Source organism: Dendrobates tinctorius, unplaced genomic scaffold, assembly GCF_039654945.1.
Source record: "Dendrobates tinctorius isolate UK_male_01 unplaced genomic scaffold, ASM3965494v1 ptg000058l, whole genome shotgun sequence".
Lineage (NCBI taxonomy): Eukaryota > Metazoa > Chordata > Amphibia > Anura > Dendrobatidae > Dendrobates > Dendrobates tinctorius.
The window spans coordinates 23359593-23372798 of NW_027361726.1; positions in this window are offsets into that span (position 1 = coordinate 23359593).

The window sequence follows — 13206 nt, forward strand, 5'->3', positions numbered from 1 at the left end:
GTGAGCAGTCAGGTGTTCACTTAGTCACGTGTGACTCCCCCTGAGGGTTCAGTTGCCACAGAGGTACTGCACTTCATCAAGAGGTGTGGTACCCCACTAGAGCACCACCCAGGACTCTAATACCTGCACCCAAAACAGACTATTGCAGCAGGGCACCCTGGACGTACCCTAAGGGAGGATGGCCTCATCCCAGGCTTGGTAGTAAAGGGTGTTGGGTTAGTGAGTGGAGAAGGTAGGAGAAAGGGAGGAGCTTAGAGAGGGGAAAGAACAGTGCAGAGAGAGTGAGGCAGACATAAGGAGAAAGTGAGAGTAAGCAGATGTGCTGTGCAGTAGCTCCCTGTGAGGAGGAGCTGCAGAGAGAAAGTTGAAAGGGAGAGACAGAAGGAAGCTCCCAGAAGAGAGAAGGGGTCCTTGGGGCACAGGAAGTGTGGAAGCCACCCGTGGAGCCTGTATCCAGTATTGGAGGGACCAGGTCGCAGTGGGGTACCGGCCACCGAGATTAGTGGAGAAATCACCAGACTCAGCTAGCAAGCCGGAGGCAGGGGCATCTCTAGGTGCTTCAGCTACAGCCATAGTTATCTTTGCTGAAAAGGCAGCCACATAGGAGCAAGGGGACGCAGGGAGGACGTCACCCGACAGGGTCCGCGGCTGCTGGCTCGGGACACTGACTGTAAGGTGTTGGGCAGGAAAGCCAGCACAGTGAGACGGCCAGGAGAGGATCATACAGAAAGAGGTCCTGGAAAGGTGCATCCCAATCTACCTGGGAGTATGCTGGATCCCTCACCTGGAGGACACAGCGCCAAGCGGGCATCTGTGCGCACCAGAACAGTGAGGAAAGCTTTGGAAACTAAACCCAGCTGTGTCCTCTAATCATTCCTGCGTCACCTGCCCAGGACCACATTCATCATCCTCACCTTTAACATGTACATCCAAATTGCCCTGGGATACAGCTCTACCTGTGGAGAGCTTAAACATCTCTGCTGCCCTGTCACCATCCCAGAGGATCTGCAAAGCAGCATTGGTCCCCTGACCGAATACCACAGGTGGCGTCACAAACACTTTATTATCCCTTTTTCACTATCCCTTTAATTGGACGCCCAGGGCCACTGACCGGGTCACTGCTGCCATGACACTGCCCCTTTAAGAAGCGACACGGTAACGAGTAACTCCCACTGCCCTGGCGGGCGATCCAACTTGGCGTCACGAACAGGATGAACCAACACTTTAACCAGGGTCCCGTGCACCTAAAGGAATGTGCAAGAGTGTGAATTTATTGAACTGTAAAGTTGGATACCAGTACTGTCTCACACGGTGTGCAGTGAGGAGTGTTGTTATGGGCAGTACCAGAACCAGGGTGCGAAAAATCATGGCCGTCCCCTGCATGTATTACTATGTGACTCAAACATGGCCGATGGCCAGGGGGGTCCGCCTCCTACCCTGCTATGTCGGCAAAGGGAAAAGGCTCTGCCCCTGAAGGTGGGCGGAGAAAGATCGGAGGCGGGAAACAGAGCGGAAGAGAAGTGTGAGCACCAGGAAGATGCCATGGCGAGCGGTGGACGGAGGCCTGTTGGGCATGGGGTGGAAGCAGAAGGCTCCCCCGGCTAGGAAGATAGAGGCTCCACCCGGTCATCTGCAACTGACCTGGCGCTCCTGGAGGGAGAAGTGGAGAAGCTGACACGCTGCTTCCTGCGAACACAGCTGGCTGCGATAACCAGATGGAAGGAGACGGTGCTGGAGAGAGCCACCAGGTCACGGGTGCCCACGTCACTGGCAGTCTCTACCCCGGAAGCTGCAGCAAATAACACTGACAACGGAAGAGAAGGTTCAGGCTCTGCCCTTGGGGAACAGGAGACCCTGCTGGGACCCCTAGAACCACCGCCGACCCCTAGACCCATCCAGGTGATATTAGACATATCCCGGGACCGGATGACAGACCACAGGGGTGGTGTCAGGAACACCGCACTGCACTTGCTCATTGAGCCTGAGTAAGACAAACTGTGCTCAGAGATACCTGTGGAGTGGGCAGCAGCAGAGAAGATGCGTGCTTCAGACCCGCAGGACCTGAAGCACGTGACTGCTGGGGGCGTGGCCTAAACTCCAGAGAGCTAGGAGCTGCAGGAAAACTCCTAGAATGGTAACTACGGAATAAAGTTACTAATTGGCATAAACAGGGACATAAACCAGATCAGGCCAGGGTCAAAGCACGGGACGCACGACAATTACCAAAGGGCAAGACAGAATGGATAGTCAAGACGTAGCCAAGAAGTCAGAAACCAGAGAAGCAGATATACAGTACAGAATCAACAGGCAAACTCACAACGGGGGACAGAACCGGATCAGAACCATATAAGCAAGCTATAAGACAACGAACAGGCACACAGGGGTCAAAACACTCGGCCAAAGGCAAAAGTATAACTGACAGGGATTGGAGTTTCTCAGGGCTATAAAAAGCTATCCCTGAACCAAAGAGAGGCCACAATAATTAACCCCAGGCGTGCAGGTTAAAGCCTCTACTGAGCTCAAGACACTAACCCCTGATGTGCAGGTCAAAAACCTGCACTGGGATCATGACAGTACCCCCCTCTCAACGGGGGGCCTCTGGACCCCCAGGCTTCCCCAGGTACTTGGCATGGAAAGCCCGAACCAGGCGATCTGTATGTACAGAGTGAGCAGGGACCCATGAGCGATCCTCCGGTCCATATCCCTTCCAGTGGACCAGGTACTGCAAAGAGCAGCGCACCCGCCAAGAGTCCACAATATGTCCGACCTCATACTCCAAGTGACCCTTCACCAACACTGGAGGAACAACAGACTCGGAGTCCTCCTTGACAGACCCCACGGGTTTCAACAGAGATTTATGGAACACATTGGATATCTTTAACGAGGCGGGGAGACGCAACCTATATGCCACCGGATTGACTGTCTCCACAATCTCGTATGGACCAATGAACTTTGGTCCCAAATTAGCTGACGGTACCTTCAAGTTGATGTTACGTGTGGAAAGCCAAACCTCCTCCCCACCTGAAACATGTGTCCCGGGGCCCTCTTTTTGTCAGCAAAATATTTGTACCTCCCCTGGGCCCAAGAGATATTACGCTGGACTTCAGCCCAGAGGTTTTTTAACCGTTGGACGGACCCCTCTGCCCCTGGACAACCAGAATCCACCCGTGAAAACTCCCCAAAATGAGGATTAAACCCATAATTGATTAGGAATGGGACATGTTGGTGGACTGACTCACCCGATTGTTAAAAGCGAATTCCGCCAACGGTAATGCATCTCACCAATCCTCCTGTCTCTCGGAGGTCAGACACCTGAGAATTTGTTCCAGGGATTGATTGGTGCGTTCCGTCTGACCATTACTCTCTGGGTGATATGCCGACGAGAAGGAGAGTGAGATGCCCCATTTCATACAGAATGCCCTCCAAAATTTGTCCACAAACTGCACACCTCTGTCAGACACCACATTCAGGGGTACCCCATGCAATCGGACCACATGCTGCACGAACAACCTTGACAATGTTTCTGCTGAGGGTAGTGCTGCCAAGGGAATGAAATGGGCCTGTTTTGAAAACCTATCCACCACCACCCAGATCACGGTATTGCCCCTGGAAGGTGGAAGACCGGTAATAAAATCCATGGAGAAATGAGTCCATGGCCTATCAGGAACCGGTAAAGGTATGAGTTCCCCAGCAGGCTGGTTATGCGAGCTTTTGGAACGTGCACAAACTTCACAAGCAGCAATGAATTTCTTGACATCGGACCCCATTGAAGGCCACCAAAAAACCCTGGCTACTGCCTCTCTAGTGGTCGTGATACCGGGATGAGCACTCAGCCTAGACTCATGAAACTCCTGCAGAAGTCTAGGCCGCAATAAATCTGGAACAAACAATTTATCCCCTGGCCTGGTCGTCGGAGCTAGGGCCTGAGCCTTCAAAATTTCTTGTTCCAACTCTGATGAGACCCCCGCCACTACCACCCCTGGGGGAAGAATGGAGGACGGCGGCTCGGGGGGAGACACCGGGTCAAAACTTCTGGACAGGGCATCCGCGTTAACATTTTTGGATCCTGGTCGAAAACTAATGGAGAACTGAAAGCGTGAAAAAAAAAGTGACCAACAGGCTTGTCTAGGAGTAAGCCTCTTAGCAGATTCAACGTATGCTAAATTTTTGTGATCAGTGATAACAGTGATAGGGTGAGCTGCCCCTTCCAAAAAGTGCCTCCATTCTTCGAATGCCAGCTTGGCCGCAAGAAGTTCTCTATTGCCTACATCATAGTTTCTCTCGGCGGATGAGAACTTCTTGGAGAAGAAGGCCCAGGGTTTGAGATTAGTAAGGGTGGCCTGACCCTGGGACAACACTGCCCCCACCCCTACTTCAGAAGCATCCACCTCCATAATAAATGGTTTGGACGAGTCTGGCTGGACCAACACCGGGGCGGACATGAAACATTTCTTAAGAGCTGAGAAGGACTCCTTAGCGAGTTCCGACCAATTTTTTACAACAGCCCCCTTCTGAGTAAGATCTGTGAGTGGTTTAACCACTTGAGAGAAACCTTTAATGAATCTCCGGTAATTGTTCGCAAATCTCAAGAAGCGCTGGAGCCCCTTGAGATCACGAGGCTGAACCCAGTCTGCGATCGCCAGCACCTTCTTAGGGTCCATACGAAACCCCTCACAAAATACAATCAGCCCCAAAAAAGACAGTTCCTGTACGAAAAACGAACATTTTTCCAATTTAGCAAATAAGTGGTTCTCCCTGAGTCTCTGGAGAGCTGTCTGTAGATGTTGTAAGTGAGACTGACTGTCTGGGGAACACACCAAAATGTCATCCAAATAAATGACAACAAAACGGCCTATCAGTTCAGAAAACACAACATTGATAAAGTTCTGGAAAATAGCGGGGGCATTAGTTAAGCCAAAGGGCATAACCAGGTTTTCAAAGAGTCCCTCTGATGTGAGGAACGCAGTTTTCCACTCGTCCCCTTCCCGAACCCTTATCAGGTTGTAGGCCCCCCGGAGATCTAATTTGGAGAACCACTGAGCCCCAGATAACTTGTTACTTAGGTCTGGGATGAGGGGAAGTGGATAAGTGTTCCTACCGTTATCTGGTTAAGTTCCCGAAAGTCGAGGCATGGCCGCAAACCACCATCTTTCTTCACAAAAAAGAATCCTGCTGCCAAGGGTGACACAGAAGGCCTGATATGCCATTTGCGGAGACTCTCAGCTATGTACTCGTTCATGGCTTGGCGCTCAGGCCCAGACAAATTGAACAATCGAGCCTTAGGTAACTTGGCTCCGGGTACTAAATCACTGGCACAATTGTAGGGTCTATGTGGTGGCAGCGCCTCAGCCTCACTTTCGGAAAATACATCTTCGAAATCCTTCAGGTACTCCGGAATACCTTCCAGACCGACAGACGACACAGATACGGTTTTAACAGAGTTAACAAGAGGCCCCAGGTTACAACATTTATCTTTACATCCCCATTGAGTGATCTCTCCCGTCACCCAATCAATGGTAGGATTATGGCGTTGTAGCCAAGGCATCCCCAGTACCAGTCCTGCTGGCAAGCTATCTAACACAAGACAAGTTAATTTTTGCACATGAGTGGAACCCACTTTCAGAGAAAAAAGTTCAGACCTGAAACAGATACTGTCCCGGGTAAGAGGGGACGAGTTAATTGCCACAAGTTTAACAGGATCCTGAAGCCTGACTGTCCCTATCTTATTTAGAGTCATAATCCGGGCATCAATCAGGATAACAGCAGAGCCACAGTCAACAAAGTCGGTAGTCTGAACAGGACCATCACCAAGTTCCATTTCCACCCGAAGCACAATTTTTGCAAGTGAGGAAAAAGGTACCTGAAGGTCTGGGTAGCCCCCTCGACTACTACCCAGACCTAGTCGTTTCCTGCCACCTTGGAGGATGACGGACAGGAGGGGCAGTCATTCTTCCAATGTCCAGATTCCCCACAATAGAAGCACAACTGCTTCTCCCGGCGGCGTCTTCTTTCCTTCTCATCACAGGTGACAGCGCTCACCTCCATAGCCACTGGAGGAGTCCGGGTCTCAACTCCACTGGAGAATAATGATGTTTCAAGTTGCATAACACCTCTTGCCCGCAGTCTGTGATCCATGCGAACCACTTGGGTCATGGCATCCTCCAGGGAGTCAGGTGGAGGAAGGAGTGCCAGGGCATCCTTCAGACATTCACACAGGCCTCTATGGAAGAGCGCCCGAAGGGCGGCATCACTCCAAGAAATCTCGGCTGCCCAACGTCTAAATTCAGAACAGAACCACTCGGCCGAGTGCTTCCCCAGACAGACACTCATCACCTTGTCCTCAGCCAAACGCACTCTATCTGGCTCATCGTAAATAAGCCCTAAGGCCTCAAAAAACGCATCCACAGTCATTCTCTCCAGGGCAGAAGAGGAAAGAGAAAATGCCCAGGCTTGTGGGGACCCCTAATCAGTGACATAACCACCCCCACCCTCTGTTTCTCATCCCCAGAGGAACGGGGTCTCAAGGAGAAAAAGAGTTTACAGCCCTTTTTAAACGCTCTAAATTCATTTTTGTCACCAGCAAATGTATCTGGTAACTTAACCAGGGATTCGGGTGGGACTAAAATGACATCTCTATTCCCCACCTGCTGAAAGCCTGCGGAAAGCGCCCCCTGAACCGAATCTGCAACCTGCCATTGGGACTGGGCCAAAGTTTGGTGTTCCAAACTTAGCTTCTGCAGTGACTGAGTCAAGCATTTCACCTGCTCAGATAAGGCATGCATTGGGTCCATGCTGCAGAAGTGAGAGAAAAAAAAAAGTTCACGGTTCAGTTATAATGTCAGGAACACCGCACTGCACTTACTCACTGAGCCAGTGCGCGTGTCCTGAGTAAGAGAAACTGTGCTCAGAGATACCTGTGGAGCGGGCAGCAGCAGAGAAGATGCGTGCTTCAGACCCGCAGGACCTAAAGCACGTGACTGCTGGGGGCGTGGCCTAAACTCCAGAGAGCTAGGAGCTGCAGGAAAACTCCTAGAATGGTAACTATGGAACAAAGTTACTAATTGGCATAAACAGGGACAAAAACCAGATCAGGCCGGGGTCAAAGCACGGGACAGCACGACATTTACCAAAGGGCTAGACAGAACGGATAGTCAAGATGTAGCCAAGAAGTCAGAAACCAGAGAAGAAGATATACAGTACAGAATCAACAGGCAAACTCACAACGGGGGACAAAACCAGATCAGAACCATATAAGCAAGCTATAAGACAACGAACAGGCACACAGGGGTCAAAACACTCGGCCAAAGGCAAAAGTATAACTGACAGGGATTGGAGTTTCTCAGGGCTATAAAAAGCTCTCCCTGAACCAAAGGGAGGCCATAATAATTAACCCCGGGCGTGCAGGTCAAAGCCTGCACTGAGCTCAAGACATTAACCCTTGACGTGCAGGTCAAAAACCTGCACTGGGATCATGACAGGTGCACTATTGGAGCCATTAATGCCTGTACACACGCACCCGGTAGCACACCCGTCCGTCACTAACACCGCAGCGGCAACATCCCAGGCAACGCAGATCCCAGCTGCAGCAACATGTGAGTCATCCGTTGTGGCCGCTGAGCGGGACTCTTCTTCCCAGTCAGGAAGGCGCAGACCAGTGGAACTGCCATGTAACCAGCAGCAGGAGTAAATAAAAGGAACATCTTACTGTACATAGTTAAGAAGTTAAAGTTAACCCGACAGGGTTTTTGCAAAAAGCTTTCCAGGATTCAGTGATCATGAACGGTGAATGGTCCAAAAATGTTTACCTGTAAATAGTTAGCGCCTTTTAAGGTGCTTCCTCTTGGTTTTACGTGTAGCCTTTAAAAGTGAAAGTTCACTTGCCAATTAACCACAGAACAAAAACCCGCTTGGCGTGGCCGAAGATGTGGTCCCAGAAGGAGACCAGCCATGACTTGCAGCACTCCCAAGGCATACGTTGGGGGTTTGGGGACGGGTCCCCCATATTGCACTTAGGACACAAAAAGAACACCCCGGATGGGAATTGCACTAAAGAACTACCTCAGTTCAGAGTTTGGCTGAACCCAATTGAGTTTAATAGAGGTTTGATTGAACTTGAAACGTTTTACTGAAAAATAAAAATGTTTAAATGTTTTATATAGAAGGTAATATATTTTGTAAGTAGTAACTTTATAATTTGATAATAGTTATTGTTGTGCAACGTTAAAGGGAAAGTGCCTCCCATAAAGGGAAGTTGTGTTTGTTTACCCGTTGATATGCATATCCAAAAATTTTTGTATGTTTCTGTAACACGAGGACTGCACAGGGGTTTCCTGAAAAAAGATTAATTTGATTTTATTAATATTGCTTATCCTAGAACACCATATTTTTATTACCTTCCAGAGGTACATAAGAGTTTGAATAATCCAACTGGCAGACCAATAATATCGGCAATAGGTGGCCTAACAGCCAACCTCTCCAAATTTGTGGACTGCCATTTGCAGAAATTAGTCCCTACATTCCCGGCATATTTGAAAGACAGTACTCATATTTTACAAAATTTAGAAACCATAGAATGGAAAGAACATTTCATTTTTGGGACTCTTGATATCACTTCCCTTTACACCATAATCGAGCATGAAAAGGGGTGCAAATCTGTGGATTTTTTTATGACGACAGCTAATGTTTTACCTAATGATCAAATTACTTTTATTGTAAAATGTATTGATTTTATACTCACCCATAATTACTTCCGTTTTGGAGCGCACTAATACTCCCAGCAGTGGGGGACTGCAATGGATACCAGGTTCGTACCTAGTTACGCAAATTTGTACGTTGGTATGCGGTAACTTACGTGCGAACCTGGTACTATGGCAGCGCTTCATAAACGATGTTGTTTTTATCTGGTCTGGTGGGCCTATTCTATTAATGGATTTTATTAATGAATTAAATACAAATTGTTAATTTTTAAAATTCACGGCGACCACCAGTTCCAGAGAAATTAACTTTTTAGATTTGAACATTTTTATAGAAGAAAACACCATCCAGATACAATTATTTCATAAACCCACTGATTCAAATTATTATATCTCCTTAGAAAGTTGCCATCTCCCAAGCTGGCTTCTTAATATTCCAAAGAGCCGGGGGGCGTGGCCTGCTTGCTAATGGCACCGGTCACTTAGCTGCTGAGCTCCAGCCACTTCGACTCCTAATCGGCTCATTGCGGCTCACCAGCAGCACCAATCTCTCTGCACACGGGGGGGGGGGGGGGAGTGCTGCGGAGGTATCCAGGATCGTAGCATGCCAAGGGGAAAATCCCAGAAGAAGCCGTCCCCGGCGAAAGTTACAGACTTCTTCTCCAGCACGGGGCGAGGGAAAATGGCGGCAGCATCCTCCTCCACAGCTTCCTCACTCTCATCCAGGAGGGGATCCACAGCGGGCCCAGACTTGGACACAGACGCTGCAGATATACCGCTTACCAAAGGTACAATGCAGAAACTGCTCAGTGCCCTCCGCTCATCACTGCAGCAGGATTGGAAAGATATGGTGGCTGAGCTGAGGGGAGATATCACTGCCATAGGCAGCCGTACAGCACATATTGAATCTAAAATGGGGGAGCTGACAAAGTCACACAATAGCCTCATTGATGCCAATGCAGCACTGGAGGAACAAGTGCAAAAGCTCCATACCAAGGTCTTGGATTTAGAGGACAGGTCCCGCCGAAATAATATAAGAATCAGAGGAATTCCAGAGGCCATACCAGACAAGGGGCTGCAGAGTTTTCTAGGCTCCTTGCTGCAGGAGCTGCTCCCAGACCTGACTGCAACTGATTTCCTGGTGGACAGAATACACAGAGTCCCTAAGCCTAAATCCCTCAGTGCTGATGTCCCTCGGGACACTTTAGCTCGCCTGCACTTTTACAAGACCAAAGAAGCCCTGCTGCAAGCCCTGAGAAAGAGACCCCCTCTATCTGAGCAATTCCGGCACCTGTCCATTTTTCCAGATCTGTCTGCAGGAACCCTGGCAAAAAGGAGGGAATTTGCTCCTTATACCAAAGTTCTCAGGGATGAAGCTATATCCTATAGATGGGGTTTCCCTGTAAAGATCCTGCTTTTCCGAGCAGGAAATACCCACGCCTGCCATTCCCCACAGCAGTTGGCAAAGCTCCTATCCTCATGGAACTTGACAAATCTCCCGGCCAGATCTCCAAGAGCTACAGGATCATCCCAACAGGATAAAGTGAATGAAGATTGGTCTGTCGTGTGAGTTATGTGATATGTTTGAGTCGCGGCTGAGACTTAGTTGCTACTTTTAAGGTCCGCTGGTTCTATTCAACCAGGACCCTGAACCCCCATGGCGGTAAATTTCCACCATACCGCAGGCCCCTTTTTTGAGCTTTTTTCTTTGTGGACTGATGCTCCCTACATCAGTAATGTTAGTGATGTCAATATTGTTAGTGTTATCTCTTTCCTGCCTAACCTTCCTTTTCCCCCTGCAGCTCTAGGCAAGAGACTTTTTTTTCATGTACAATGGTACTGAACTGTATGTCTATAAATGTTAGGGGTCTGAACTCGCCAGCCAAGAGATCCATGTTTTGGCGGGAAGTGGTTAAATCCAAATGTGATGTAATATGTGGTCAGGAGTCTCATCTCCTCCAAGGGGACTCGCACAGGTTAAATAATGCTAAATTTCCTTTCATACTGCTGGCTTGTGGAAAAAAAAAAGGCTGGAGTATTCATTTGTGTAAAAATACTGTTGCGTTCACACTACATTCACAACATTTAGACCCTGACGGTAGATACGCCATTATTAATTGCTCCATAAATGGATCTAAGTATACTATTGCAACCGTTTACGCCCCCAACTCTGGTCAGATCAGCTTTTTGCGGAGGTTTCTTTCCAAGCTTTCATCCGTTAAAGAGGGTAAGCAAATAATCTGCGGGGATTTTAACATGGTAATGTCCAGCACTCTGGATTGCTCCAATACTGCTGTAAAGAGGAAGGAGATGAGCACAATAATTTCAGAAAGGCATCTCCATGATATATGGAGATACCAACATGCAAATGAGAGGGACTACACATTCTTCTCGCCTCGGTTCACCTCTTACAGCAGATTGGACTACTTTCTGGTTGATAGCTCACTTATTATGGATTGCTCAGATTCAAAAATTGGACTTATAGCTTGGTCAGACCACGCCCCCATATACCTGACAGTTCAGGAGCAAAACCGCGCGCCTGTTTTTACCCGGTGGCGCATGAATGACTCCCTCCTAGCCTGTAGACAAATCTCTGAGGAGTTGCAGGCCGACCTCGCAGAGTTTTTTAACTTTAATGATAACAAGGAGGTGACAGAGGAAACGCTTTGGTCTGCACACAAGGCCTATATTAGGGGGTCATTCATCAAAATTGCCACTAGGGAGAAAAGGAGGCGTCAGGCAACTTACAAAGCTCTACTGTCCCACATAGTACTTTTGGAAGCCCACAATAAATCTGCCCCAAACTTGTCGACATCTGACGAACTCAGGAAACTAAGAACACAGCTCCGCAAGGTGTTGATGGCAGACTATGAGAAAAACTTAAGATCCCTCAAACAGAGGTACTATGTGATGGGTGACAGGGCGGGTGCCTTACTAGCCAGGAGGGTTAAAAAACGAGAAATGCAAAATAAAATTGAATACCTCGTGACGGGTTCTAATGCCACAATACGCAACCCAACGGAAATAGCCAACGCATTCGCTGACTTTTACCAGTCTCTCTACAACCTTAAAAATGACCCCACTGCCCCAAAGCCTACCCAAACGGCAATTAATTCCTTCTTAAACAATATTAATCTTCCTTGGTTATCTGCAGTACAGCTGGAGCAACTAAATTCCCTTTTTTCTCTGGAAGAGGTTCGCCAGGCGGTGACCACAGCCAAAAGAAATTCAGCTCCAGGCCCAGACGGCCTCACTAACTCCTATTATAGGCAATTCACTGAAACCCTGTCTCCTTTCCTCCTGAGACTTTTCTCCTCTTGGCGAGCCACAGCAGATATTTCACCAAATAATCTAGAGGCCATTATAACTACCCTGCCAAAACCAGGAAAACCCCCTATTTCACCAGGAAACTTCAGGCCAATATCCCTCCTAAACTGCGACTTAAAATTGTACGCCAAAATAATCTCAGCTAGAATACATAAAGTTCTTCCATCACTGATTTCCCCGGATCAAGTGGGGTTTGTGGCGGGGAGGCAGGCGAAAGATGGGACGAGACGTATGCTGGATCTGATTGCGGTGGCTGAGGGGAGGAAAATCCCCAGTGTATTCCTGTCCCTGGACGCAGAGAAGGCGTTCGACAGGGTGCACTGGGGATATCTGAAATCTGTTCTGGCCAAGTTTGGTTTCAAAGGCCCCATACTTAATGCCATAATGGCGCTGTACTCTAACCCTAACGCCAAAGTTCTGGCATCCGGATTTATATCTCGGAGTTTTGAATTAACCAATGGGACACGCCAGGGGTGTCCGCTCTCCCCTATCATCTATGCCCTTGCTATAGAGCCTCTGGCGCAGACTATCCGTGAATGCCCTCGGATCTCGGGGATTCGAGTGGGGAGTATAAATCATGTGGTCAGTCTATATGCAGATGACGTGATTTTATCTTGCACTAATGTAGAGGTGTCCCTACAACACGTAATGGAGATCCTGTCCTCCTTCGCTCAAGTCTCGTATTACAAGCTTAATATTGCCAAGTCCTTAATTTTTCCGCTCTTCTTGCCAGCCTCTACCAGAGCCACTCTTTCTCATCTTTACCCTTTCAAATGGGAAGACGAGGGAATCCCCTACCTGGGTATTATACTGGCCCCGCTACACTCCGTGATCTGGAAAAATCTGCTGACCCTGCACACCTCATTGGATAAAGAACTTACTCGCCTTTCTCTTCTCCCGCTCTCTTGGGTGGCGAGAATGCAGACTTTTAAAATGATCTGTCTCCCAAAAATTATCTACTTACTTCGGTGCCTGCCCCTAACAATTCCGCAACGGTATCTCACCAAAATTCATTCGCTAATGAGTAAATTTATATGGGCTGGGAAAAAACCTAGAATAGCCCTGAGATGTATGCATGCCCCGTTCAGTGGTGGAGGAATTGGTATTCCTAATATTCTAACATATCACAGAGCTGCTATCCTGGAACCGGCTCGAGATTGGTGGAAGAATGATTCAGACTTGAGAT